The sequence below is a fragment of the Euprymna scolopes genome, chromosome 19 (genome assembly GCF_053919585.1).
Source record: "Euprymna scolopes isolate OS-2025 chromosome 19, ASM5391958v1, whole genome shotgun sequence".
In the NCBI taxonomy this organism is placed as follows: Eukaryota; Metazoa; Mollusca; class Cephalopoda; order Sepiida; family Sepiolidae; genus Euprymna; species Euprymna scolopes.
Genome location: NC_136500.1, coordinates 147,544,016 through 147,571,677, shown reverse-complemented (window position 1 = coordinate 147,571,677; position 27,662 = coordinate 147,544,016). Strand labels below are relative to the sequence as shown.

The window sequence follows — 27,662 nt, the reverse complement described above, 5'->3', positions numbered from 1 at the left end:
CATTCTTTACTTCGTTTTTGTCATTCTTTACTTTGTTTTTTTCATTATTTACTTTGTTTTTTTTTCATTCTTTACTTCGTTTTTTTTTCATTCTTTACTTCGTTTTTGTCATTCTTTACTTTGTTTTTTTCATTATTTACTTTGTTTTTTTCATTATTTACTTTGTTTTTTTCATTCTTTACTTTGTTTTTTTCATTCTTTACTTTGTTTTTTTCATTATTTACTTTGTTTTTTTCATTATTTACTTTGTTTTTTTCATTCTTTACTTTGTTTTTTTTTATTCTTTACTTCGTTTTATTTCATTATTTACTTCGTTTTTTTTTATTCTTTACTTTGTTTTTTTCATTATTTACTTTGTTTTTTTTATTCTTTACTTCGTTTTTGTCATTCTTTACTTCGTTTTTTTTCATTATTTACTTTGTTTTTTTCATTATTTACTTTGTTTTTTTTTATTCTTTACTTCGTTTTTTTTCATTATTTACTTTGTTTTTTTCATTATTTACTTTGTTTTTTTTATTCTTTACTTCGTTTTTTTTCATTATTTACTTTGTTTTTTTCATTATTTACTTTGTTTTTTTTTATTCTTTACTTCGTTTTTTTTCATTATTTACTTTGTTTTTTTCATTATTTACTTTGTTTTTTTTTCATTCTTTACTTCGTTTTTTTTCATTCTTTACTTCGTTTTTGTCATTCTTTACTTTGTTTTTTCATTATTTACTTTGTTTTTTTCATTATTTACTTTGTTTTTTTCATTCTTTACTTTGTTTTTTTCATTCTTTACTTTGTTTTTTTCATTATTTACTTTGTTTTTTTTTATTCTTTACTTCGTTTTTTTTCATTATTTACTTTGTTTTTTTCATTATTTACTTTGTTTTTTTTTCATTCTTTACTTCGTTTTTTTTTCATTCTTTACTTCGTTTTTGTCATTCTTTACTTTGTTTTTTTCATTATTTACTTTGTTTTTTTCATTATTTACTTTGTTTTTTTCATTCTTTACTTTGTTTTTTTTTATTCTTTACTTCGTTTTTTTTCATTATTTACTTCGTTTTTTTTCATTATTTACTTTGTTTTTTTCATTATTTACTTTGTTTTTTTTATTCTTTACTTCGTTTTTGTCATTCTTTACTTCGTTTTTTTTCATTATTTACTTTGTTTTTTTTCATTCTTTACTTCGTTTTTTTTCATTATTTACTTTGTTTTTTTCATTATTTACTTTGTTTTTTTTTATTCTTTACTTCGTTTTTTTTCATTATTTACTTTGTTTTTTTCATTATTTACTTTGTTTTTTTTATTCTTTACTTCGTTTTTTTTCATTATTTACTTTGTTTTTTTCATTATTTACTTTGTTTTATTTCATTATTTACTTTGTTTTTTTCATTATTTACTTTGTTTTTTTTCATTATTTACTTCGTTTTTTTTCATTATTCACTTCGTTTTTTTTCATTATTTACTTTGTTTTTTTTATTCTTTACTTCGTTTTTTTCATTCTTTACTCCGTTTTTTTCATTATTTACTTTGTTTTTTTTTATTCTTTACTTCGTTTTTTTCATTATTTACTTTGTTTTTTTCATTATTTACTTTGTTTTTTTTTATTCTTTACTTCGTTTTTTTTATTCTTTACTTCGTTTTATTTCATTATTTACTTTGTTTTTTTTATTCTTTACTTCGTTTTTTTTATTCTTTACTTCGTTTTTTTTCATTATTTACTTTGTTTTTTTCATTATTTACTTTGTTTTTTTATTCTTTACTTCGTTTTTGTCATTCTTTACTTCGTTTTTTTTCATTATTTACTTTGTTTTTTTCATTATTTAATTTGTTTTTTTTATTCTTTACTTCGTTATTTTTCATTCTTTACTTCGTTTTTTTTCATTATTTACTTTGTTTTTTTCATTATTTACTTTGTTTTTTTTATTCTTTACTTCGTTTATTTCATTCTTTACTTCGTTTTTTTTCATTATTTACTTTGTTTTTTTTATTCTTTACTTCGTTTTTTTCATTCTTTACTTCGTTTTTTTCATTCTTTACTTCGTTTTTTTTCATTATTTACTTTGTTTTTTTTATTCTTTACTTCGTTTTTTTTATTCTTTACTTCGTTTTTTTTCATTATTTACTTTGTTTTTTTCATTATTTACTTCGTTTTTTTATTCTTTACTTCGTTTTTTTTCATTATTTACTTCGTTTTTTTTCATTATTTACTTTGTTTTTTTCATTATTTACTTTGTTTTTTTTATTCTTTACTTCGTTTTTGTCATTCTTTACTTCGTTTTATTTCATTATTTACTTTGTTTTTTTATTCTTTACTTTGTTTTTTTTATTCTTTACTTCGTTTTTTTTCATTATTTACTTTGTTTTTTTCATTATTTACTTTGTTTTTTTTATTCTTTACTTCGTTTTTTTTCATTATTTACTTTGTTTTTTTCATTATTTACTTTGTTTTTTTTTATTCTTTACTTCGTTTTTTTCATTATTTACTTTGTTTTTTTCATTATTTACTTTGTTTTTTTTTCATTCTTTACTTCGTTTTTTTTCATTTTTCACTTCGTTTTTGTCATTCTTTACTTTGTTTTTTTCATTATTTACTTTGTTTTTTTCATTATTTACTTTGTTTTTTTCATTCTTTACTTTGTTTTTTTCATTCTTTACTTTGTTTTTTTCATTATTTACTTTGTTTTTTTTTATTCTTTACTTCGTTTTTTTTCATTATTTACTTTGTTTTTTTCATTATTTACTTTGTTTTTTTTTCATTCTTTACTTCGTTTTTTTTTCATTCTTTACTTCGTTTTTGTCATTCTTTACTTTGTTTTTTTCATTATTTACTTTGTTTTTTTCATTATTTACTTTGTTTTTTTCATTCTTTACTTTGTTTTTTTCATTCTTTACTTTGTTTTTTTCATTATTTACTTTGTTTTTTTTTATTCTTTACTTCATTTTTTTTCATTATTTACTTTGTTTTTTTCATTATTTACTTTGTTTTTTTTTCATTCTTTACTTCGTTTTTTTTTCATTCTTTACTTCGTTTTTGTCATTCTTTACTTTGTTTTTTTCATTATTTACTTTGTTTTTTTCATTATTTACTTTGTTTTTTTCATTATTTACTTTGTTTTTTTCATTCTTTACTTTCTTTTTTTCATTCTTTACTTTGTTTTTTTCATTATTTACTTTGTTTTTTTCATTATTTACTTTGTTTTTTTCATTCTTTACTTTGTTTTTTTTAATTCTTTACTTCGTTTTATTTCATTATTTACTTCGTTTTTTTTTATTCTTTACTTTGTTTTTTTCATTATTTACTTTGTTTTTTTTATTCTTTACTTCGTTTTTGTCATTCTTTACTTCGTTTTTTTTCATTATTTACTTTGTTTTTTTCATTATTTACTTTGTTTTTTTTTTTTTCTTTACTTCGTTTTTTTTCATTCTTTACTTTGTTTTTTTCATTATTTACTTTGTTTTTTTTTATTCTTTACTTCGTTTTTTTCATTATTTACTTTGTTTTTTTCATTATTTACTGTGTTTTTTTTTATTCTTTACTTCGTTTTTTTTCATTATTTACTTTGTTTTTTTCATTATTTACTTTGTTTTTTTTTATTCTTTACTTCGTTTTTTTTTCATTATTTACTTTTTTTTTTTCATTATTTACTTTGTTTTTTTTTATTCTTTACTTCGTATTTTTTCATTATTTACTTTGTTTTTTTCATTATTTACTTTGTTTTTTTTCATTCTTTACTTCGTTTTTTTTCATTATTTACTTTGTTTTTTTCATTATTTACTTTGTTTTTTTTTCATTCTTTACTTCGTTTTTTTTTCATTCTTTACTTCGTTTTTGTCATTCTTTACTTTGTTTTTTTCATTATTTACTTTGTTTTTTTTTCATTCTTTACTTCGTTTTTTTTTCATTCTTTACTTCGTTTTTGTCATTCTTTACTTTGTTTTTTTCATTATTTACTTTGTTTTTTTCATTATTTACTTTGTTTTTTTCATTCTTTACTTTGTTTTTTTCATTCTTTACTTTGTTTTTTTCATTATTTACTTTGTTTTTTTCATTATTTACTTTGTTTTTTTCATTCTTTACTTTGTTTTTTTTTATTCTTTACTTCGTTTTATTTCATTATTTACTTCGTTTTTTTTATTCTTTACTTTGTTTTTTTCATTCTTTACTTTGTTTTTTTTTATTCTTTACTTCGTTTTTGTCATTCTTTACTTCGTTTTTTTTCATTATTTACTTTGTTTTTTTCATTATTTACTTTGTTTTTTTTATTCTTTACTTCGTTTTTTTTCATTATTTACTTTGTGTTTTTCATTATTTACTTTGTTTTTTTTTATTCTTTACTTCGTTTTTTTTTCATTCTTTACTTCGTTTTTGTCATTCTTTACTTTGTTTTTTTCATTATTTACTTTGTTTTTTTCATTATTTACTTTGTTTTTTTCATTCTTTACTTTGTTTTTTTCATTCTTTACTTTGTTTTTTTCATTCTTTACTTCGTTTTTGTCATTCTTTACTTTGTTTTTTTCATTATTTACTTTGTTTTTTTCATTATTTACTTTGTTTTTTTCATTCTTTACTTTGTTTTTTTCATTATTTACTTTGTTTTTTTTCATTATTTACTTTGTTTTTTTTTATTCTTTACTTCGTTTTTTTTCATTATTTACTTTGTTTTTTTCATTATTTACTTTGTTTTTTTTTTCATTCTTTACTTCGTTTTTTTTTCACTCTTTACTTCGTTTTTGTCATTCTTTACTTTGTTTTTTTCATTATTTACTTTGTTTTTTTCATTATTTACTTTGTTTTTTTCATTATTTACTTTGTTTTTTTCATTTTATCTTTGTTTTTTTCATTCTTTACTTTGTTTTTTTCATTATTTACTTTGTTTTTTTCATTATTTACTTTGTTTTTTTCATTCTTTACTTTGTTTTTTTTTATTCTTTACTTCGTTTTATTTCATTATTTACTTCGTTTTTTTTTATTCTTTACTTTGTTTTTTTCATTATTTACTTTGTTTTTTTTATTCTTTACTTCGTTTTTGTCATTCTTTACTTCGTTTTTTTTCATTATTTACTTTGTTTTTTTCATTATTTACTTTGTTTTTTTTTATTCTTTACTTCGTTTTTTTTCATTATTTACTTTGTTTTTTTCATTATTTACTTTGTTTTTTTTATTCTTTACTTCGTTTTTTTTTCATTATTTACTTTGTTTTTTTCATTATTTACTTTGTTTTTTTTTATTCTTTACTTCGTTTTTTTTCATTATTTACTTTGTTTTTTTCATTATTTACTTTGTTTTTTTTTTCATTCTTTACTTCGTTTTTTTTTCATTCTTTACTTCGTTTTTGTCATTCTTTACTTTGTTTTTTTCATTATTTACTTTGTTTTTTTCATTCTTTACTTTGTTTTTTTCATTCTTTACATTGTTTTTTTCATTCTTTACTTTGTTTTTTTCATTATTTACTTTGTTTTTTTTTATTCTTTACTTCGTTTTTTTTCATTATTTACTTTGTTTTTTTCATTATTTACTTTGTTTTTTTTTCATTCTTTACTTCGTTTTTTTTTCATTCTTTACTTCGTTTTTGTCATTCTTTACTTTGTTTTTTTCATTATTTACTTTGTTTTTTTTTTCATTCTTTACTTCGTTTTTTTTTCATTCTTTACTTCGTTTTTGTCATTCTTTACTTTGTTTTTTTCATTATTTACTTTGTTTTTTTCATTATTTACTTTGTTTTTTTCATTCTTTACTTTGTTTTTTTCATTCTTTACTTTGTTTTTTTCATTATTTACTTTGTTTTTTTCATTATTTACTTTGTTTTTTTCATTCTTTACTTTGTTTTTTTTTATTCTTTACTTCGTTTTATTTCATTATTTACTTCGTTTTTTTTTATTCTTTACTTTGTTTTTTTCATTATTTACTTTGTTTTTTTTATTCTTTACTTCGTTTTTGTCATTCTTTACTTCGTTTTTTTTCATTATTTACTTTGTTTTTTTCATTATTTACTTTGTTTTTTTTTATTCTTTACTTCGTTTTTTTTCATTATTTACTTTGTTTTTTTCATTATTTACTTTGTTTTTTTTATTCTTTACTTCGTTTTTTTTCATTATTTACTTTGTTTTTTCATTATTTACTTCGTTTTTTTTTATTCTTTACTTCGTTTTTTTTCATTATTTACTTTGTTTTTTTCATTATTTACTTTGTTTTTTTTTCATTCTTTACTTCGTTTTTTTTCATTCTTTACTTCGTTTTTGTCATTCTTTACTTTGTTTTTTCATTATTTACTTTGTTTTTTTCATTATTTACTTTGTTTTTTTCATTCTTTACTTTGTTTTTTTCATTCTTTACTTTGTTTTTTTCATTATTTACTTTGTTTTTTTTTATTCTTTACTTCGTTTTTTTTCATTATTTACTTTGTTTTTTTCATTATTTACTTTGTTTTTTTTTCATTCTTTACTTCGTTTTTTTTTCATTCTTTACTTCGTTTTTGTCATTCTTTACTTTGTTTTTTTCATTATTTACTTTGTTTTTTTCATTATTTACTTTGTTTTTTTCATTCTTTACTTTGTTTTTTTTTATTCTTTACTTCGTTTTTTTTCATTATTTACTTCGTTTTTTTTCATTATTTACTTTGTTTTTTTCATTATTTACTTTGTTTTTTTTATTCTTTACTTCGTTTTTGTCATTCTTTACTTCGTTTTTTTTCATTATTTACTTTGTTTTTTTTCATTCTTTACTTCGTTTTTTTTCATTATTTACTTTGTTTTTTTCATTATTTACTTTGTTTTTTTTTATTCTTTACTTCGTTTTTTTTCATTATTTACTTTGTTTTTTTCATTATTTACTTTGTTTTTTTTATTCTTTACTTCGTTTTTTTTCATTATTTACTTTGTTTTTTTCATTATTTACTTTGTTTTATTTCATTATTTACTTTGTTTTTTTCATTATTTACTTTGTTTTTTTTCATTATTTACTTCGTTTTTTTTCATTATTCACTTCGTTTTTTTTCATTATTTACTTTGTTTTTTTTATTCTTTACTTCGTTTTTTTCATTCTTTACTCCGTTTTTTTCATTATTTACTTTGTTTTTTTTTATTCTTTACTTCGTTTTTTTCATTATTTACTTTGTTTTTTTCATTATTTACTTTGTTTTTTTTATTCTTTACTTCGTTTTTTTTATTCTTTACTTCGTTTTATTTCATTATTTACTTTGTTTTTTTTATTCTTTACTTCGTTTTTTTTATTCTTCACTTCGTTTTTTTTCATTATTTACTTTGTTTTTTTCATTATTTACTTTGTTTTTTTATTCTTTACTTCGTTTTTGTCATTCTTTACTTCGTTTTTTTTCATTATTTACTTTGTTTTTTTCATTATTTAATTTGTTTTTTTTATTCTTTACTTCGTTATTTTTCATTCTTTACTTCGTTTTTTTTCATTATTTACTTTGTTTTTTTCATTATTTACTTTGTTTTTTTTATTCTTTACTTCGTTTATTTCATTCTTTACTTCGTTTTTTTTCATTATTTACTTTGTTTTTTTTATTCTTTACTTCGTTTTTTTCATTCTTTACTTCGTTTTTTTCATTCTTTACTTCGTTTTTTTTCATTATTTACTTTGTTTTTTTTATTCTTTACTTCGTTTTTTTTATTCTTTACTTCGTTTTTTTTCATTATTTACTTTGTTTTTTTCATTATTTACTTCGTTTTTTTATTCTTTACTTCGTTTTTTTTCATTATTTACTTCGTTTTTTTTCATTATTTACTTTGTTTTTTTCATTATTTACTTTGTTTTTTTTATTCTTTACTTCGTTTTTGTCATTCTTTACTTCGTTTTATTTCATTATTTACTTTGTTTTTTTATTCTTTACTTTGTTTTTTTTATTCTTTACTTCGTTTTTTTTCATTATTTACTTTGTTTTTTTCATTATTTACTTTGTTTTTTTTATTCTTTACTTCGTTTTTGTCATTCTTTACTTCGTTTTATTTCATTATTTACTTCGTTTTTTTTATTCTTTACTTCGTTTTTTTTATTCTTTACTTCGTTATTTTTCATTCTTTACTTCGTTTTTTTCATTCTTTACTTCGTTTTTTTCATTCTTTACTTCGTTTTTTTTCATTATTTACTTTGTTTTTTTTATTCTTTACTTCGTTTTTTTTATTCTTTACTTCGTTTTTTTTCATTATTTACTTTGTTTTTTTCATTATTTACTTTGTTTTTTTTATTCTTTACTTCGTTTTTTTTCATTATTTACTTTGTTTTTTTCATTATTTACTTTGTTTTTTTTATTCTTTACTTCGTTTTTGTCATTCTTTACTTCGTTTTATTTCATTATTTACTTTGTTTTTTTTATTCTTTACTTCGTTTTTTTTTATTCTTTACTTCGTTTTTTTTCATTATTTACTTTGTTTTTTTTATTCTTTACTTCGTTTTTTTTATTCTTTACTTCGTTTTTTTTCATTATTTACTTTGTTTTTTTCATTATTTACTTTGTTTTTTTTATTCTTTACTTCGTTTTTGTCATTCTTTACTTCGTTTTATTTCATTATTTACTTCGTTTTTTTATTCTTTACTTCGTTTTTTTTATTCTTTACTTCGTTATTTTTCATTCTTTACTTCGTTTTTTTCATTCTTTACTTCGTTTTTTTCATTCTTTACTTCGTTTTTTTTCATTCTTTACTTCGTTTTTTTCATTCTTTACTTCGTTTTTTTTCATTATTTACTTTGTTTTTTTCATTCTTTACTTCGTTATTTTTCATTCTTTACTTCGTTTTTTTCATTCTTTACTTCGTTTTTTTTCATTCTTTACTTCGTTTTTTTCATTCTTTACTTCGTTTTTTTTCATTCTTTACTTCGTTTTTTTTCATTCTTTACTTCGTTTTTTTCATTCTTTACTTCGTTTTTTTTCATTCTTTACTTCGTTTTTTTCATTCTTTACTTCGTTTTTTTCATTCTTTACTTCGTTTTTTTTCATTCTTTACTTCGTTTTTGTCATTCTTAACTTCGTTTTTTTTCATTCTTTACTTCGTTTTTTTTCATTCTTTACTTCGTTTTTTTTCATTCTTTACTTTGTTTTTTTTTCATTCTTTACTTCGTTTTTTTTCATTCTTTACTTCGTTTTTGTTCATTATTTACTTTGTTTTTTTTCATTCTTTACTTCGTTTTTTTTCATTCTTTACTTCGTTTTTTTTCATTCTTTACTTCGTTTTTTTTCATTCTTTACTTCGTTTTTTTCATTCTTTACTTCGTTTTTTTTCATTCTTTACTTTGTTTTTTTTCATTCTTTACTTCGTTTTTGTTCATTATTTACTTTGTTTTTTTTCATTCTTTACTTTGTTTTTTTTCATTATTTACTTTGTTTTTTTTCATTATTTACTTTGTTTTTTTTATTCTTTACTTCGTTTTTTTCATTCTTTACTTTTTTTTTCATTCTTTACTTCGTTTTTTTTTCATTCTTTACTTCGTTTTTTTTCATTCTTTACTTCGTTTTTTTTCATTCTTTACTTCGTTTTTTTCATTCTTTACTTTGTTTTTTTCATTCTTTACTTTGTTTTTTTTCATTCTTTACTTCGTTTTTTTTATTCTTTACTTCGTTTTTTTTCATTCTTTACTTCGTTTTTTTTCATTCTTTACTTCGTTTGTTTTTCATTCTTTACTTCGTTTGTTTTTCATTCTTTACTTCGTTTGTTTTTCATTCTTTACTTCGTTTTTTTTCATTCTTTACTTTGTTTTTTTTCATTCTTTACTTTGTTTTTTTCATTCTTTACTTCGTTTTTTTCATTCTTTACTTCGTTTTTTTTCATTCTTTACTTCGTTTTTTTCATTCTTTACTTTGTTTTTTTTCATTCTTTACTTTGTTTTTTTTCATTCTTTACTTCGTTTTTTTTCATTCTTTACTTCGTTTGTTTTTCATTCTTACATTCATTTCATATTTGTTTTTTTAAGTATGCATTTCTTTTCGTTCCTTCTATATTTTTTCCACACACTCTTCACTCTTCAAATCAAGGGCCCGTTACCTAAGAAATTCCTTTAATAAGTATCCAGACTTTTTTCGGATAGGATAGGCACTTTTATTTAAACTCTAGTCCCTTTTGAAGTAATCTCCTCTGGTTGCAATGCACTTGTACCGTTACAACTACTTCTAGAATGCCCCATGGAAGTCCTCTTGTGTGAGCATGTCAATGACCTTCATCACAGCCTCTTTCACTACCTTAATTGTCTCATAATGAAAGACTCTAATGAGCTTAGGGAATAACCAGAAGTCATAGGGATATAAGGAGGGTGACGAACTGTCTTCATACCCCTCATCCCTACACATAATCTCTTCCTGCCTTGAATCTCTTATGTTAGTTAAAAACTGTTGCTCGATTCATGCAAGATAGTCCAAAAGCAGTCTAAATCATTCCATACGTTTCTGTAGCATTTTTCCAAGTTTAAAACAGAATTTTATTGCATATCGTTCTTCTAAAGTGTCAGAGTGCATTTTTGAAATTCACCAGCTGTGACAATAAGGCTTTAGTAGGATGTATTCCAATTCCTGCTGTAGCTGTTAATTTGAACCTGAAATCATAAAAATTGTTTAGTTATCTCATAAGATGTATAACAATAACATACTGAGTCTTCAAAAGTCTACGACAATTTTAAATTCCTGCATAAAAAGTCTGGAAACTTATTAAAGACACCTCGTTCGTCTCGTTGGCCGGATCAGGCTCGCAATAGTATGTTGACCAACCTACGAGCCTGACTACCAATGAATCTATGTTTTACATGAGAGAAGAGGTGTTCGAATTCAACAAAAGGCCTGCTGTTATCTTCTGATCCTCTATCCAACCGAATTTGAATACTATCAGTGCAAAAAAAAAAAAAAAAAAAATGATCAAAACCCTATTACCTCAATTTCTGCGTGCAAAATAAAAAAATAAATATAACACAAAAACTGAGAGCCCATTTGACCGACTGACAAGCGACAACATTAGGCGTAGACAGCTTCGAAGTGACAATGTTGTCTCAGTCGGCTTAAGCAGCGACCACCATCTCTTACCTACCCTGTGTAAATCGCTGGAATCATTTATGGAACATGTTTTCAGTAACAGTTTCAAACATACACGTCATAATTAAATCGGTTTCACTACGATTGATTTTTTTCAGTTTTGAGTATTTTAAGGAAAACTAAATTTTATCAGGTATTTTAGCTTTTCTTTTTTTATTTCGCAATGTTTATTTTTATTATGATTCTAAATCATTAGATTGATTGGGATTTACCTATGTAATTTTCCTTAATTTTTCATTATTGGCCTTCGTCCAGTCCGCGATCCGTCATCATAACACGAGCCAGCCTGCAGGGTCGAATGAGTTGCTGACCCTTGATCTAAGTTTTTAATTCTTTTATTATGTTGTAGTGCTGCTCCTGGCTACATGTAGTGTATTTTGGTGATAATACGTATTTGTAAAGAACAACGCTAAGAATTAGATGAAATTATGAATGGGTCACCAGTTAGCAAGTGCTAACTAAAGTTTTGAAAAGGAGATAAATTAACGAACAAAATATATCAACAATCTTAACTGCTAAATATCTAAAACTATAATGAAATGTAAAATATACTCTGAAAGACCAAAGTTTATTGGGGATTTTTTTAAGTTCTTGAATAAAAAGTAAACAAAAATTCGTTTTAAAGTTTGCGCAGGTACCTGTGGCGTAGTAGTTAGAGTATCTGGACAGTCAACTGTAAAAGTGATATTCTCCCGAAGGTTGGAGGTTCAATTCCAAGTGTGGGCGACCGAAAAATACAATTGCAAATTACTTATTACTTCTATCCAGTCATGGCTGACAGAACAAAGGCATGCTTCCCCCACAAAGTAAAATCGAAAATCCTCTCAAATGTCCGAGTTTAACAGAAATATTCTCGAATTCGACAAGACACATCTGAAGAAGATCGGAGGTTACATCGACCAAAACGTTGTGAAAATAACACTTAAGATTAATCCAAATAATACAAATAACCAATCCTGATCTCAAAGATCCAGAAAGCAATGTTATTATTTATAAATCCATTCTTAAAATGGGTTTCTTAAAAGGGAGGGTGTTTTGTATGTATTATGTACTTTCACCTAACAATTTTATTAAAAAAGATATTGTCAAATCCGTATTTAACTTGAAAATGCTATAAAATAAAAAATGCGGTACAATAAGTGCATGAGCACTAAATTCTATCTCTTTCTTCCATTTATTTATGATTTTAATTTTTTATTGGTAATTATTTTCTGGATCAATTAGACTTGAAGCACTCCACAATCAGCAAACACCAGAAAACGACACATGTTAGGTGTACACCGGTTTCTTTGCTCCCAGTTTGATAATAAAAAAAAGCATATATTATTTGAATTCTTTGGACTACTATCCTCATCTTTTGTAGTATTTTCACAACGTTTGGCCAATGTAACCTTCGATCTTCTTCGGGTATTCCTTGTCTAACTCTGGAATCCTTTTGTAAAACTCGAGAATCTACAGGGAATTTCGTACAAACCCTTTATTTAATCCACTGAGGTAGCATAATCTCGTGTCGTCAGCTGTGATTGGGTAGATATCCTAAGTAATTCGCAATTTTATTCTGCGTTGACAGAGTCCAAAATGCCGAAACAACAACTATAAAGATGAGGATAACAGTCTGAAAAATGTAAATACCTAATATATCCGCTATTATGCAATTATTTTGTGTTTCCTGTAATAACTCTCCAATCCAATCAGTGTCTCCTGCATGTGAGACACGTATGGAATGAATCTGTAGTAGTATTGTCTACTCTGTCTTTTCTTGCAATAAATATCATCTCGTTGATCTTCGATGCATAAAGATCCAGCAATTCTGGCCTCTTTGAGCCTTGCGGTACGCCAGGAACATCTTTTTGGGCTAGGTTTTCCTACAAACTGGAGCACAAACTGAACTGTTTGAGGAACATTTTCAAGTTGTCCTCAAACGGTTTCTCTCTCCTCGAACGGCTCTTTGTTTCCTTCAGACAACCCACTGTAAAGACACTGTTTTTGGAGTTTTGAGTCTGGCATGTGGCATATATGATCCGCTCAAAGAACCTGGTATTGCTGCAGCATGGCCTGTGCTGACGGGAGTCTTGCCCAGGTTAAAATTTCTGTGTCTGCTATCTTGTCATGCCACTCGATTTTTATCGGTCTATGGAGGCAGGCCATATGTAAATGGTTCTGTTGGCATGTCTGGCATATTTAGCCCAAGTTAAGTAGCTTGAAAAGCATCGCGTCACAGAAATTAGGAAATCACCATTTCTGTAAAAATCACTACTTATCAAGGCATGAAGGCCATTCAAGGATAAGGGTTAATGAGTGTAAGGGGGTTATTGAGATAATAGCGTAATGATCGGTAAGGATGGAAATTGGACAGAATTTGATTATTTAAGGGGCGGCTAAACAAGAACTTGTTTACATTAAACTTGAAGATGACTATGTTGTAGTCAGCTAGAAAGCACGGCTGCAGTACAGGGTTCAGCATGCGGGCAATTCTACGAAAATAAATTTTACTTATGGAATTTGCAGTTAGATTAAGGTACAGGTTGAGTGTAGAGGGAATTATTGAGAGTAGTATTAGTTAGACGAGTGTTTGTTGTGAGTGTTTTGCAGAAGCTCATCTGCCATGAAAATAACGATTGAGTGAACAATTCTTACATTTGCTTCTTCTATGACTACAAAGAAGGCTGACTTGCTTGCTCAGCTGTAAGACCACGTGCAATCCCGCTTGAAACCGCCCTCCTTAACGCCATGTCCGTTCATCTCCTACGACTTCTTTTCTGCCCATGTCGTCGCTTCTCACATTGGCAGCTACCGGGAGGGAAGCGCACGGGTTCACAAGCATAAAAATCTAAAATAAGGTAGAACACAAAAAGTACAACTCATTCTGCAAAGATCAGGTGCACGCTAAGTGTGTGTGTATTTGTTTTTTTTCTCTGTGTGTGTGTGTGCGTGTATGTGTGTGTGGCACCAACAATACTCTGAACGCTAAGTTCCTCATCTACGTTTTTTGCCGAAGTAGTGTTCTTCAATTACCATTATTTCATCTCGATCTGCTCCGAGCCACACACTGCATTCAACTGTGTCAAACTGGAAAACTCCTAAACTGTCTCAAACCCACGACAGACCGTAAATTGTCCCCAAGTCTCGTAAACTGCTGCAAAACTCACTACCATTCCTAAAACCATCTCTAAACATACTGACCTACATTGTCCCGTTCGTTTGTTTAAAATCACACGTGGATTAATACTCCTATTCCAGCTACCTTTTGTGTACCTTGGTGAACAACTTTCTATATTTTTGTTCTGCGGATAAACTTATTCCCTTTCTTTTATGTTTTATAGTTTCCTCTTTTTATACTTCCAAATCATCGCAGTGTGCCCTAAATTTCACATTCAACTGCACAATTTTGCACTACGAACATTAACAGTACTAGACGAGTACGATAGTTCAGCGCTTTTAATATACAAAGATTTTCTCTGATATTCAATACGAATTTAAACAATCCCGTTATTGTACGGATATCATAACGACGCTCTCTGAACGTACATACCGCACAGAAGCTAGATGAAGCTGGGTTGGTAGTGCTAGATATCTACGAGGCATTTGACAAGGTCTGGTAGGAACATAAACCCGTACAGTATGCCTAGATATGGTTCGTAAACATCCTTAATTGGACAGAAAAGGCTCTGATGTTACCCAAGCACATCCACAACCGCACCAAGGGGAGCTAGCTGGCCCACCGTTCATTGGCCCTGCAACTATTACGAAACCAGTAACAGTAACAGTACTCTCTTTATTAGTGTTAACATATACAACACACAAGAGGCAGAAAGACATATGGAGAGGCAGAAATATCCCTCTAGGAATCAAGTTGAAGCTATTAAACGCGCTAGGCATCTAAAGCATGAGTACGCAAGGCCACTGAACGCAGATTACAAAAGAATGAGCTATGCAGGTGAAATGAGATGTCTCAGAACACTATTTGAAATCTCATGCAAGGTCCATGTTACCAACAATAACGTTCGCAGAAAGGTCACTCAACAAGTGGGTCACGACCAGATCTACAAATCATAGTGAAAAAAGAAAACTCAGATGGTATCGCCACTTAACACACTCATAATACTCCTGCAAGGAACATGCCAGGGGTAAAGAAGGCTGATAAACAGAATCTATGACACACAGAGAAGACGGCGGACATTGTCTTCAGAGATATGCTTTAATATCCCGGTGAGTGGACCAAGAGAAGTTAACATAATATATTATTTTCTGTTAAATACAGACATACACATATTTATAAACAAGAAATGTCTTTTTTTTTTAATTTTTCGGACTACTGTTTTCATCAAGAGTAGTACTCTCACAACGTTTCAGCCGATATATTCTCCGACCTTCTTCAGGTCTATCTTGTCTCGAATTCTAGAACTTTCTATCGAACTCGGGAATCTAAATTAGTAAGATTGTACATATAGTTAAGGATTCCAAATTTAGACTCACGGCGTAATGGATAAAGTACTGGGTTAAATTCAGTTCTATGTGACACTATGTGACACTCTTCTGACTGAAGGCTAAAGGTTAAATCTTCAGTGCGGGCGATACAATTACGAATTATTCTATAGGTCCACTCTAACATAGCTGCCGGAATGAGAGCAAGTTACCCTGCTGATAAGTCAGAGTGTTGAAACGTAAAACGGTTATGTTAAGCTAAAATGGGAGCTTTAATGAATAAACAATGTTTATGCGCAACGGATAAAAGTGCCAAGTGCTGATCAGTTCTAAGTTCCAGCAGTTTCTTTTTTTGAGGTTGAAGGTTCTATCCTTAGTGTGAGCGATACTTAGTATAAAATTACAAATTACTTAAGACATTCGTTTATGAATAACGGAATGAGAATAAGCTATTTCCGTTGATTAAATGGCACTTGTGCAGAATTAGAACCAGATGTAACTCACTGTCTGCTCAACTTTGCTGGGAACATGATATCATGCGCTCTTGAGGTTGACTGTAATCTGACGTAAGACACTGACAAACACGCGGCAAAGGAGCAGACGATCTTTGGGGAAAATATTGAAGAAAAAAAAAATCAACAGGGCTAGCCGGGAGCTTCTTGACAGTTTCTGAGTTTGGTAATGATCTTTTTGTCTCCATCTTAAACCATATGTCATATACGGCATAATCACGTTGACACACATGTTCCCGTCAGATCACCGAAGTTAAGCAACGTTGAGCCTGGTCATTACTAAAATGGGTGACCAATTTGGGAAGTCCAGGTGCTGTATGTAGGAGGACGTCGACACCTCCCTGCAAAAAGTTGCAAAAACCTAACGTCGTCATCTCCTCTAACGGGGATATACATGCGACTGGGGGCCGTTTGTGAATTTCATACTCCCATGAAACTTTCTCCTTCGGAGGAAGCCGGTTAAACCCTGAATAGGGTTGGTGCTGACTGCACACATATGTCGTAAAGCTACCTAACACACACACACACACACACACACACACACACACGCACACACACACAAAACACATAAAAAGTGCTAGACAAAAGAAGGTTGTTGAACAATACTATGAAAAACAACAACTGTTTTCTTTTTATTAATTTTGTATTACAAAAAAATGGTTGAAAAAATATATAAATTGTTTATTTTTTTTACGTAAAAAACTGTTATATAAATAAAACAGAAATGTTGTTTCATTTTTATTTTATTTTTTTCTGGTGATTTTATTTTACTTAAATGTTTTCTTCAGTATTTACCTTGAATAGCGTTTTACACTTTGATAATCGGCGACGCTCGGCGAAAACCCTTGATACTATGTCGGGAGTTGAGCAGCGAGATTATAGTTGAACTTTTGCATGTCAGTATAGTCAGAGAAAGTCTAGCAGTTCGAGGGAATAAACTATTAAAATAGAAGGCTTTCCGGCGTCTAGCGATCTCTACATTGAAGAGGTGAGATTTTGCTGTTTGTCAGGTTAGTCAGGGAAGTTTTCATCGATGGTGTACAGCGGCTTAGAGTTCCTTGGAACACTGTCATTAAAATACTTGTAAAATAGGCGCAAGGACGCAAAATTTTGTCTAGAGGACAGAGGTTGGAGTTTGATTACGACTGCAAGACCTATTAGGTTGGTGACTTTTTTGAACCCTGTCTATGGGTGATGCATTGGCCCATATGTCAACAATGCTCCATGCATCAGTGGACGCAATTCATACAATATAGATATTATTGGATAGATGAATAATATTACTTAGGCATATCACATATATATTGCATTGGTTAAATTGAATTTTGTAATCCTTTAAGTTAGGAGAGCTGAAGTTTTAAACTAGAAATCCGGGTAAATATTTTAAATATTTAGGCTATGTTTACCGAGAAATGCAGGAGACAATAAAATAATTATCAGATGTATAAAACGGTCATTTGAATACAAATTTTAAACCTGAAATCTTGTTTGATATCTAGACTATATGTACCGAGAAACTATTTCAACAAAAGAATGTCCCTGGACATATAAAAAAAAAAAAAACAATCAAACAATTATCAAAGGTCATTAGAATAAAAATTATGAACCTGACACATGCACCCGCTGTCAAGAAGCAACAAATCAATTGTCAAAAAGAGATTGTTTTAAATGCTATTTTCAGTAAAAGGTTACACAGGTGTAATCAGACTCAGATCAATCCAGTGAAACGACAATGGCCGAATAAAACACTCTTGGGGCGTGGCTACAGTGACAATGCCGTTCGAAGGGTATGTTTCAAATTGTTACAGATCGTTACATAATAACAACCAAAACTGATATCATTATTGATTGACAATTTGGGTCAAAGAAAAATCAACATGTCAAATTCTAGTCTCCTCAATGCTGACCGATATATATTATATATATATCAGTGTGTCGTCATTCTTTAAACAGCAGATATACAACATAATAATGGGTACTATACATGACTAAAAAAATTTATAGTTAAGTAAATCAATTTATAGATAAGAGAAATGAAATATACGTTAGGTGACAATATTCCCCGTATCTTCAAATACTTCTACATGTTATGGCTGACGGAACAAGAATAATGCACACGTTTGTATTAAATAAAAAGATCAGTTACAAAATGCAACACACACTCCCGAGTTCAAAATACAGATTCTCGAGTTTGAGAAAACGCGCCTGAAGCATGCCGGACGGATACATGAACGCAAATAAAATCCAAGATGAGAACACGTGTAAAATAATTGTGCTTCTAATCTATGAAACCAGCACACGTTTTTGTTTCTTTATCCCTATGTGATTCGTACGCAGAAGATTGTCGTGTGGTGCTGCTTTCTTCTCTAATATTTATTAACAGAGATATGTAGATGAAAGGCGAGAAAGAATTTGTAGATCAAAAGATTGCCATCAGGCTTTCCGTCTCCTAGATGGATGATCTAATAAGATCTAAAGGCCCATCCCGCCGAGAGGGGTAATCCCGGTACTAAGGTAGCAAATTCAACGTCCCTATGTGGAATATAAAAACGGATTGCAAGAAAAACAAACATTAATTATCCCTGCCGTTTAACGAAACAAGCATTTTATATATATATATATATATATATATATATATATATATATATATATATATATATATATATATATATATATATGTTTTATTTTTTATTACCGTTTTATCTGTTTGGTTACATATGTTTCGGATGTTGGACCGTGTTTACGAGCTAACAGCCTCGTCAGACCTTACTGAAATTACATTTTTTATACATATATATATATATATATATATATATATATATATATATATATATATATATATATATATATATATATATATATATATACGTATAAATAATTGAATTCATTCATTCAAAACGTACCGAAAAAAAAAATAAAATAAAATAAAATAGCATCTATGTAAGTTGCGATATATCCAAAAGGCGCGAGATGGTCCAGTGGTTAGAGTTTATGCTTCTTACCACGAGGTCCTGATTTCGAATCTGGCTAGATTCAACCATCTGATGAATCGTCAGTGGATAATCATATTTTAAAAATGTTATGTGTGACGTTCATCTTCGTCGCCAACTGTTATGTTTGCAGGTTGAACCAAATAACATATAAGGCAATATAAATGAAGACTCAACAAACAAAGGTAGATCAATAAGAAGTGTATTAGGAAAAGTATATTTACAGTATATTTACATAATGGTTGTCAGGTAAAAGAGTATTGGCTGGAGAAAATATCTGCTCTCGGCTCGGCCTTCGGTGGCTTCTGGTTAACACACACTCAGACTAACCGAGTCTTGCTATTTATGTGTAATATTATCCACATATGTAAATGAGTATGTGCCACCACAACAAAAAACATTATATATGCCGCTCCCCATTTGGGGGTACCCAATTGGTAAAAGGGAAAATTATTCCCAACTCTCATTGAAGTAAAATACATTTTCGTATAAATAATTGAATTCATTCAAAACTTATCGCAAAAACAAAAACAAATAAAATAGCACACATACACACACACACACACACACACACACACACACACACACATATATATATATATATGTCCAAAGTATTTTAAAAATTATTATAAGTTATCTTATTAAAGATGTTATTTTCAAATAAGAAACAAAATATTGGTCCAAACTATAGGCTTCCCAATGAGATTAGATTTTTTTTTACATAGGCGTCACCATTTATCAAGGCCGAGAGGCCACTCAATGATAAGGGTTAAAGAGTGTAGAGTAGTCAAAAGGACAATATAGTAATCGATAGTAATGGAAGTTCGGTAAATTTGTTAACTTAAGTGGAACGGCTCATCAGAAACTTGTTCACGTTGGACTTGAAGACAACCATATTATAGACAGCTGGAAAGCAGAAAAACGGAAGACAATTCCACAGGCGTGCAGTTCTAAGAAAGAAGCTTTGTTCATGGAATCTACGTTTAGGTGTTCGCACAGATAAAGAGTGGGGGGAATTATTGATAGTGTTTTCAGCTAGACGAGTGTTTCTTGTGAAAGTTTGGCGAGGGGGGGACCAGAGACTGCAGCTCAGTCGAACACTTTCTATGAAAATAACGACAATACAGAGACAAACTCGCAACATCTCTTCTGTGAGATAGAGGTTGAAGCGAAGAGAAAAGGACATCTCCCACGAGGCCACGAAGTCTATTTTAAGTCCTATCAAGGCAGGACAAATCCTTTCTAGCAGCTCCTGCCCAGATGTGGCCACAGTATTCCATCCTTGGACGTACCTGGCTCTTATATAGATAGAGAACTGCATCAGCAGATAGATATCTACTGGATCGATAGAAGGATTCGACCATTTTCCCAGCGGCCTTGGCAACATATTTGATGTACGTATTCCATTTAAGATCAGGAGTAAAGGTCAAGCCCAGAAGCTCTACAAAATTTGAAGCTTGCCACAACTTGAGGCCTCCTCAAGACGAGAGCCATTCATTTCAATTGATGCCAGATGGAGATCAGAACGTTGATGATGTAAAGAGAGAAACTTGGTTTTAGATGCATTAAAAGTAACCAGCCACTCCTTTCCCAACGTGATCAGGGTCTGTGGAAACTATGATTCATGACCATTTGCATATCATATTTAAGCGTGTTTTACGACCTGGTTATGCCGAGTGTCGCTGCTAAATAAATAAATACTTTTGCAGTTTTAACAAAAGAGCTACAATAATATCAGAGCGTCTAAATTTACACTGAATATCTACAGAATGCCAACCTCAATATATTACATATTGGAATTTCCACAGGTCCCGCTAGTTATATACGAAAATATTTTTTATAAAATCAACAGTAGATTCTCCACAGTGCAATGTAGGCTACAATGTATTGTGAACTAAATCAGTGCGGCGAGGCATGTGAATCTGCATTCCTGTGCAACGCGATGCGTCCTAGACTAAAGTAGGCAATCAATCGATTTGATTGCAAAATTGATGATTTCACCAGTTTCGATAACAATAAAAACATGTGAAGCATTCGTTGATTGTCATTCAATCCCGGGCTATGTCGGATTTCCCTGCTTATATATATATATATATATATATATTTATAATCGAGTTGACACACTGGTTCTCGTCACCGAAGTTAAGCAACGTTGAGCCTGGTTAGTATCAGATGGGTGACCATTTGGGAATTGTAGGCGCTGTATGTGCTCTCCGCTTATCTCGGCATTTGTTTCCAGTCGTCCTGTACATACACTTCACTTGCCACAATGTCGTCTCAGGAGAGGTGTGGTTAGAGATTGCGCACCTCCTGCCAAAAAATTTCACGCGCAAGAAACCCTTCGTGGGTATCCATAGTCTAAGACTGAAGAAGCCTGCATATATATATATATATATATATATATATATATATATATATATATATATATATATATATATATATATATATATGCAGTTTTTGGAATAATTACAAATGCGGATTTCTTTTTGCTGCTTGTTCGTGTGTGTGCGTGTATATATATATATATATATATATATATATATATATATATACACACACACACATTTTATTTGCTTTTACATAAACAGTAATATGTTGGTACAAAGTCATAAGAATGTTTCGCCCAGCTAGTTACCAGTAACTTGAGACATCTTCAGTTTGCTTTCGTGTAAGTTGTATCGCCTGAAGAGGTCTCAAGTTACTGGTAAGTAGCTGACTGAAACATGCTCATGATTGTGTAGCAACATGTTACTGCTTATCTAAAAACAAATAAAGAGTATACCCTGCTCTACCTCGGTATTGAGCACTCTGGTATTAACCTCGTTAAACTTCATTGGTTGCTTAAACTCTGGAAAACAATAACCTCAGATTATATATATATATATATATATGTATTTTATGCATAGGCATCACCAATTATCAAGACCAAGAGGCCACTCGAGGATAAGGGTTAAAGAGGATACAGTAGAAATTGGACAATATAGTAATAGTAAGTAATGGAAATTCGGTAAATTTGTTAACTTATATTGAACGGCTCATCAAGAACTTGTTTACGTTAGACTTGAAGACAACCATATTGTAGTCAGCTGGAAAGCACGAAAACGGAAAACAATTCCACAGGCGTGCAGTTCTAAGAAAGAAGCTTTGTTCATGGAATCTACGTTTAGGTGTTAGCACAGATAAAGAGTGGGGGGAATTATTGATAGTGTTTTCAGCTAGACGAGTGTTTCTTGTGAAAGTTTGGCGAGGGGGGCATAGAGATAGAGGTTGCAGGGAAGAGAAAATGACATCTACGAGACCACAAAGTCTATTTTGAACCCTATCAAGGCAGGCAAGGCCTTTCTAGCAGCTCCTGCCCAGATGTGGCAACAGTATTCCAGCCTTGGAGTACCTGGCTCTTATATAGATCGAGAATTGCATCAGCAGTGAGAAATCTACTTGATCGATAGAAGGATCACCATTTTCCTAGCGGCCTTGGCAACAGATTTGATGTACGTGTTCCATTTAAGTTCAGGAGTAAAGGTCAAGCCCAGAAGCTTGTCACAACTTGAGGCCTCCTCAAGACGAGAGCCATTCATTTCAATTGATGCCAGATGGAGATCAGAACGTTGATGATGTAAAGAGAGAAGCTTGGTTTTAGATGCATTAAAAGTAACCAGCCATTCCTTTCCCCACGTGATCAAGGTCAAAGGAGAGAGAATCGGAGAGAACTTGGTTGTTTACTGTCTTAGATGTGCTACCATATATGGTAGTGTCATCAGCATAAATGTCTACAAATGATGTAAGGATGTGATTTGGAAGATCATTAATGTAGATCCGGAAGAGAGTTGAACCCAAAATGGACCCCTGATGGACTCCAGCATTAATACTGTTAGCTTATTATTTTTGCCCATCAATTACTACTCTTTTGAACCTATCAGAGAGAAATGATTTAATATTTGAGAAGACATTTCCAGCTATACCATAGCTAGAGATCTTGTGAAGTAAACCTTTATGCCATACCCTATCAAAGGCCTTAGTTATGTCAAGAGCAATTGCCCTAGAAAGGTTGCCTCTGTCGAGAGATTCGCTAATCCTATGAGATATAACTGTAAGCACATCTGCTGTAGATCTCGAAGAACGGAAACCATAGTGTGTCACTAAGAAGATTATTTTTGCGTAGATGGTTGATTAATTCTCTATTTAACACAGATTCCAGCAACTTACTCATGATGCACAGGAGACTTATTCGCCTGTGCTGAGAGTGTGATTACCGATCACCTGAATTCTTAAATACAGGGCATACTGATGATATTTTCCAGGGAGATGGGAAGCTATTCTCCTTACGACAACGTTTAAACAGTTTTGTGCGTATGGGCGCTAGTTCTGGTTTACTTTTTTTTGAGTACTATAATTGGAATACCGTCAGAGCCGGTTGCTTTACTGGAATAAACGTTTTTTTATTAGCTTGGCAACATCACGTACAGATATATGTATATCACATAGCGTGTTTTCTGATACAGGAGGAAATATTGGCGTTTGGCGGCCTGGTCGCAAAGGGTAGAATTATATATATATATATATATATATATATATATATATATATATATATATATATATATACACGAAAAAAAGCACAGATAATAAGGGGCGGATTCGCGAGTTTGTCAGGATTCAAGAGTTCGACAAGATACACATGAAAGCGATCGGAGGTTACATCGGACAAAACGTTGTGTGACTAACACTGAAGATGAGAACAATAGTCCGAAAATACCAAAGGATAAGAAAGGAAAAAGTATTTTGGGGCGAAGATTTGAAATCGCAAAATGGGGGAAAAATGTCTGATTTCATCCGTTTCATTTTTGACAATGTCAAGATTGGGTGATTGCCCGCCTGCAAAATCGGTTTTATCTTTTGGGATATAAACAAATGCCGCCGAAGTTGGAAACACGAAAGTGTGTTTCGTCTAAGATAACTCGTGGGATAAACAGTGATGCGACATGTTTTTGTAAACAACGTACGTTTTGTTTTTGCTGCATATCCGGTTGCTGTGCAAAGCTTGCATTGTTTTGCTATGCACATGACAAGAACACATCTTATGCATACATACACATAGAAACCGTGCGTGCGTGCAGTCAGCACCAACCCTATTTAGGGTTTAACCGGCTTCCTCCGAAGGAGGAAGTTTCATGGGAAAATGAAATTCACAAGCGATCCCCAGTCGAATGTATATCCCCGTGAGGGGAGATGACGACGTTAAGGTTTTGCAACTTTTTGCAAAGAGGTGTCGACGTCCTCCTACATACAGCGCCTGGACTTCCCAAATTGGTCACTCATTTTAGTAACGACCAGGCTCAACGTTGCTTAACTTCGGTGATCTGACGGGAACTGGTGTGTCAACGTGATTATACCGTATATATACACAGAAGCTTACAGATTAACACACCAGTGCATGTACATGTCTATAACGAAAAAAAAACAACAAAAAACTGATGGCGAACTGATCATAAATACAGGGTTGAACTATAAAATTGTCTCCTAAAGAAAACAACACTACAGCTTTATATTAAAACTTTTATTGAAAAGAAAAACAATTCAGGTAACTTAGTTATGTAGTAGAGCTGACATCTATTCAATGTAGCTGCTTTCAGCCTCAATCACTGCCTCGATACAGGTTCCGAACTGGGAACATGCCTTTCCCACAAGCGTCAACGGATGCTCGGCGAATACTCGGCGGATGACGGTAATCAGGCTGGCTTTGATGTTGCGGGAAGTCATGTTGGTGATGTTCTAGACGCATGATCAAACGAAGTAAAATTGGTTCAATCAGGGAAGGGTACAAAATCGTAACATTCCTGGGTCTTTTTGGGACTTGTGGCCAGGAGCCAAATCCTGCTGCCACACCCAGAGTCTGCTAGTGGCCACCTGATTGCATCAGAGGATCACCACATTTTGGTGTTGACTTTCAAGCCGACTTCGAAGGTGTGAGGTGGTATGATGTGGTTCTCACTTGAAATGACACTAGAGGATGGAAACTTCGTTAGGCTATTTTCATTTTGAGGGTGCTGGCAATGGTCTTGTTGTTATAACTTGGATTGGTAGAGAGCATAAGTTGTACAGTGGCGCATCTCTGATCTCGCTTGTTGAATATTCTGTCACTTTCAGACATGATAGAAGGTTTCTATTGCTATTGGGATTTGTACACAGCTGGCCAACTAGTAGATGATCTGCAACAAAAAAAGAAAACCGGTTTTCATCAAACAGAAATGGAATCATTTTTAGGGCGACAATTTTATAATTCCACCCTGTATATCAGAAAATATGCGACCCGTTTGGTTAGCCATTGAAGAAGGGTTACATTATTGGAATCAGGGAAAAGTGAGATTGCAAAGGCAGTTAAATGTGAGCAAAATAAATACGGAAAATTCCAAATGAGTCGTTTTTTTCAGTGTTATTTGCATAACATTTCGGTCGATGTAACTTCCGACCTTCTTCAGATGTATCTTATCGAACTCTGGAATGTTTGTGTAGAATTTTAGATTCTTTCTATCGGACTCGGAAATCTTTACGAAATTCCGAATGGAGCCATTTATTTAATGCATAGGGATAGCGTGCTCTCGATTGATGGGCAGAAGTCCTAAGTAATTTACAATTGTATTTCTAACAAGTCATGGCTGACAGAGGACCCCCTCTTCGTGGATTAAATAAAGGATTCTATTCGAAATTCCGTGTAGATTCCTAAGTTCGGCAACAAGATTCTCGAATCTGATAAAAAGATTCCCGAGTTCGACAAGAAGGTCGGATGTTACATCAACTAAAACACTCAAGACGAAACCAGTAGTCCGAATAATCCAAATAATACGAATAAATAATCCTTTATGAAAAGATTAGCGTAGCCCCCCCCCCCAAAAGAAACAAAAAGACTGCAGCGGTACACTTATAAAAAAATTAAGAGCAGAATGTCTATTAAGCACAAGACCAAGAAGAACAAGAAGAAAAAGAAGGGTATATATATATATATATATATATATATATATATATATATATATATATATATATATATATATATATATATATATATAATATGAACAAATGATTAATAAAATATGTTAAAAGATATCTTGAAAAAGAGTTAAAAACATATTTAATTTTCAAAAAAGGAAGCACAAGATAAGTGGATAGTCCTTAATCCGCGGAGTTTCGAAGAAATACTCTCCTTCTCATCAGAGGGCAGGAATTAGCAAAATGCAGGATCGGATTTTGCATATAAAAGTATTTAATGAAACTACAAGTAAGTCAAAGATCTTACTTAGTTAAAAAAAGGGGTGAGGTAAGGGGAACAGGAGGCAAAAGAAAAATAATAAAAAGATTTCACATGAATGGATAGTCCGGTGAAGGGTAAAAATCCAAAAATGGTAAAATCCAAAACGGTCGAATTTAAAATTTCAATCCAATGGGTAAATTCCAAATGGTCCAAATATATATATATATATATATATATATATATATATATATATATATATATATATATATATATATATATATGGGGAAGGGGTTCACAAACAATGTGTACTTTTTAACATTATTTTATTATTCCGTGTTTTGATTTTTCATTAAAAAATGTTTAAATCATTGTAACAATGTTTTTAAATCATTGAAATAGTTTTTAACGCGTTTCAGACGTTCTGTGAAGCGTCCTCTTCAGAAATTATTTAAAATGTAAAATATTTAGAATATTTTTAAGATGTGTTTAAAATGTAAAAGAGCATTTTCGTACTCCATTTTGGCGACATTTTTCCGAGCGGTGCAAATATGTGTAAATTATTCTACTCTTCATTTGCGTGTTCAAGTGCTACTACCCCTTGCTCGTTGGGGGTCAGACCGTGGTCATTGCTCAACCTATTTTATATAAATATATATATATGGGGCGATTGAATGACTTCATGACTAAATGGAATTCTAACAAATGAATTTTTTTGTATAGTTTTAAAGGTTAAAAACTTCCAAGATTATATATATATATATATATATATATATATATATATATATACTAGTAGGGAGACCTTACGGTGCCTTTGATAGAATGATGATAAACGTATATATCATACTCCTATATTTTTATGGTCATCGAAATCCGTGAAATCGCCCGGAAGGAAACTTCACATGCCTCCATGCAGTAAATTAGTCCAAAATATATGTTATTCTACATTGCATTTTAGAGAACCTACTGTTTCTTTTATAAAAGTATTTCATATAAACTTCTTTCCAGTTAACGAAAAGAAAAAAGCATTAAGAAATTTATGTGCGTGGTTTTAACCTACAGACCACAAAATAAAATAAAAACCAAAAACAAAAACCAAAAACAAAAATCACCTAAAGCTTTCAAAAATTCTTTGTAGTTAATAAAAAAAGAGATTCACGTACAGAGTTTGAACCTACAGACCACGTCATGATAAAAAGAAAAACATGCTGTCAGCTTACCCAACGGCCCGTTGTTCTATCCTTGTTGCTAAGCAACGACATGGAAAAATGGCTTTACTGATGAAAGATAAATTAAAATAACGGTTTCGGTTATCGATTATCGGTAATTATCGGGGATATTCTGAGACAAAACTTAGATCACACCCAGACCTATACACTAAAGTTCGGTAAATTTGAAAGAAAATCTGTTGAACAGTTTCGGATTCTATAAGAAACGAACTCGCAGAGAGAGAGAGAGAGAGAGAGAGAGAGAG

General features: G+C 30.1%; 1 pseudogene; it reads left to right on the top strand.

The window, feature by feature from the left end:
• The first annotated feature begins 16,161 nt into the window (after window positions 1-16,161).
• On the top strand, window positions 16,162-16,280 carry LOC145240640 (5S ribosomal RNA; annotated as a pseudogene).
• Window positions 16,281-27,662: the final 11,382 nt, after the last annotated feature.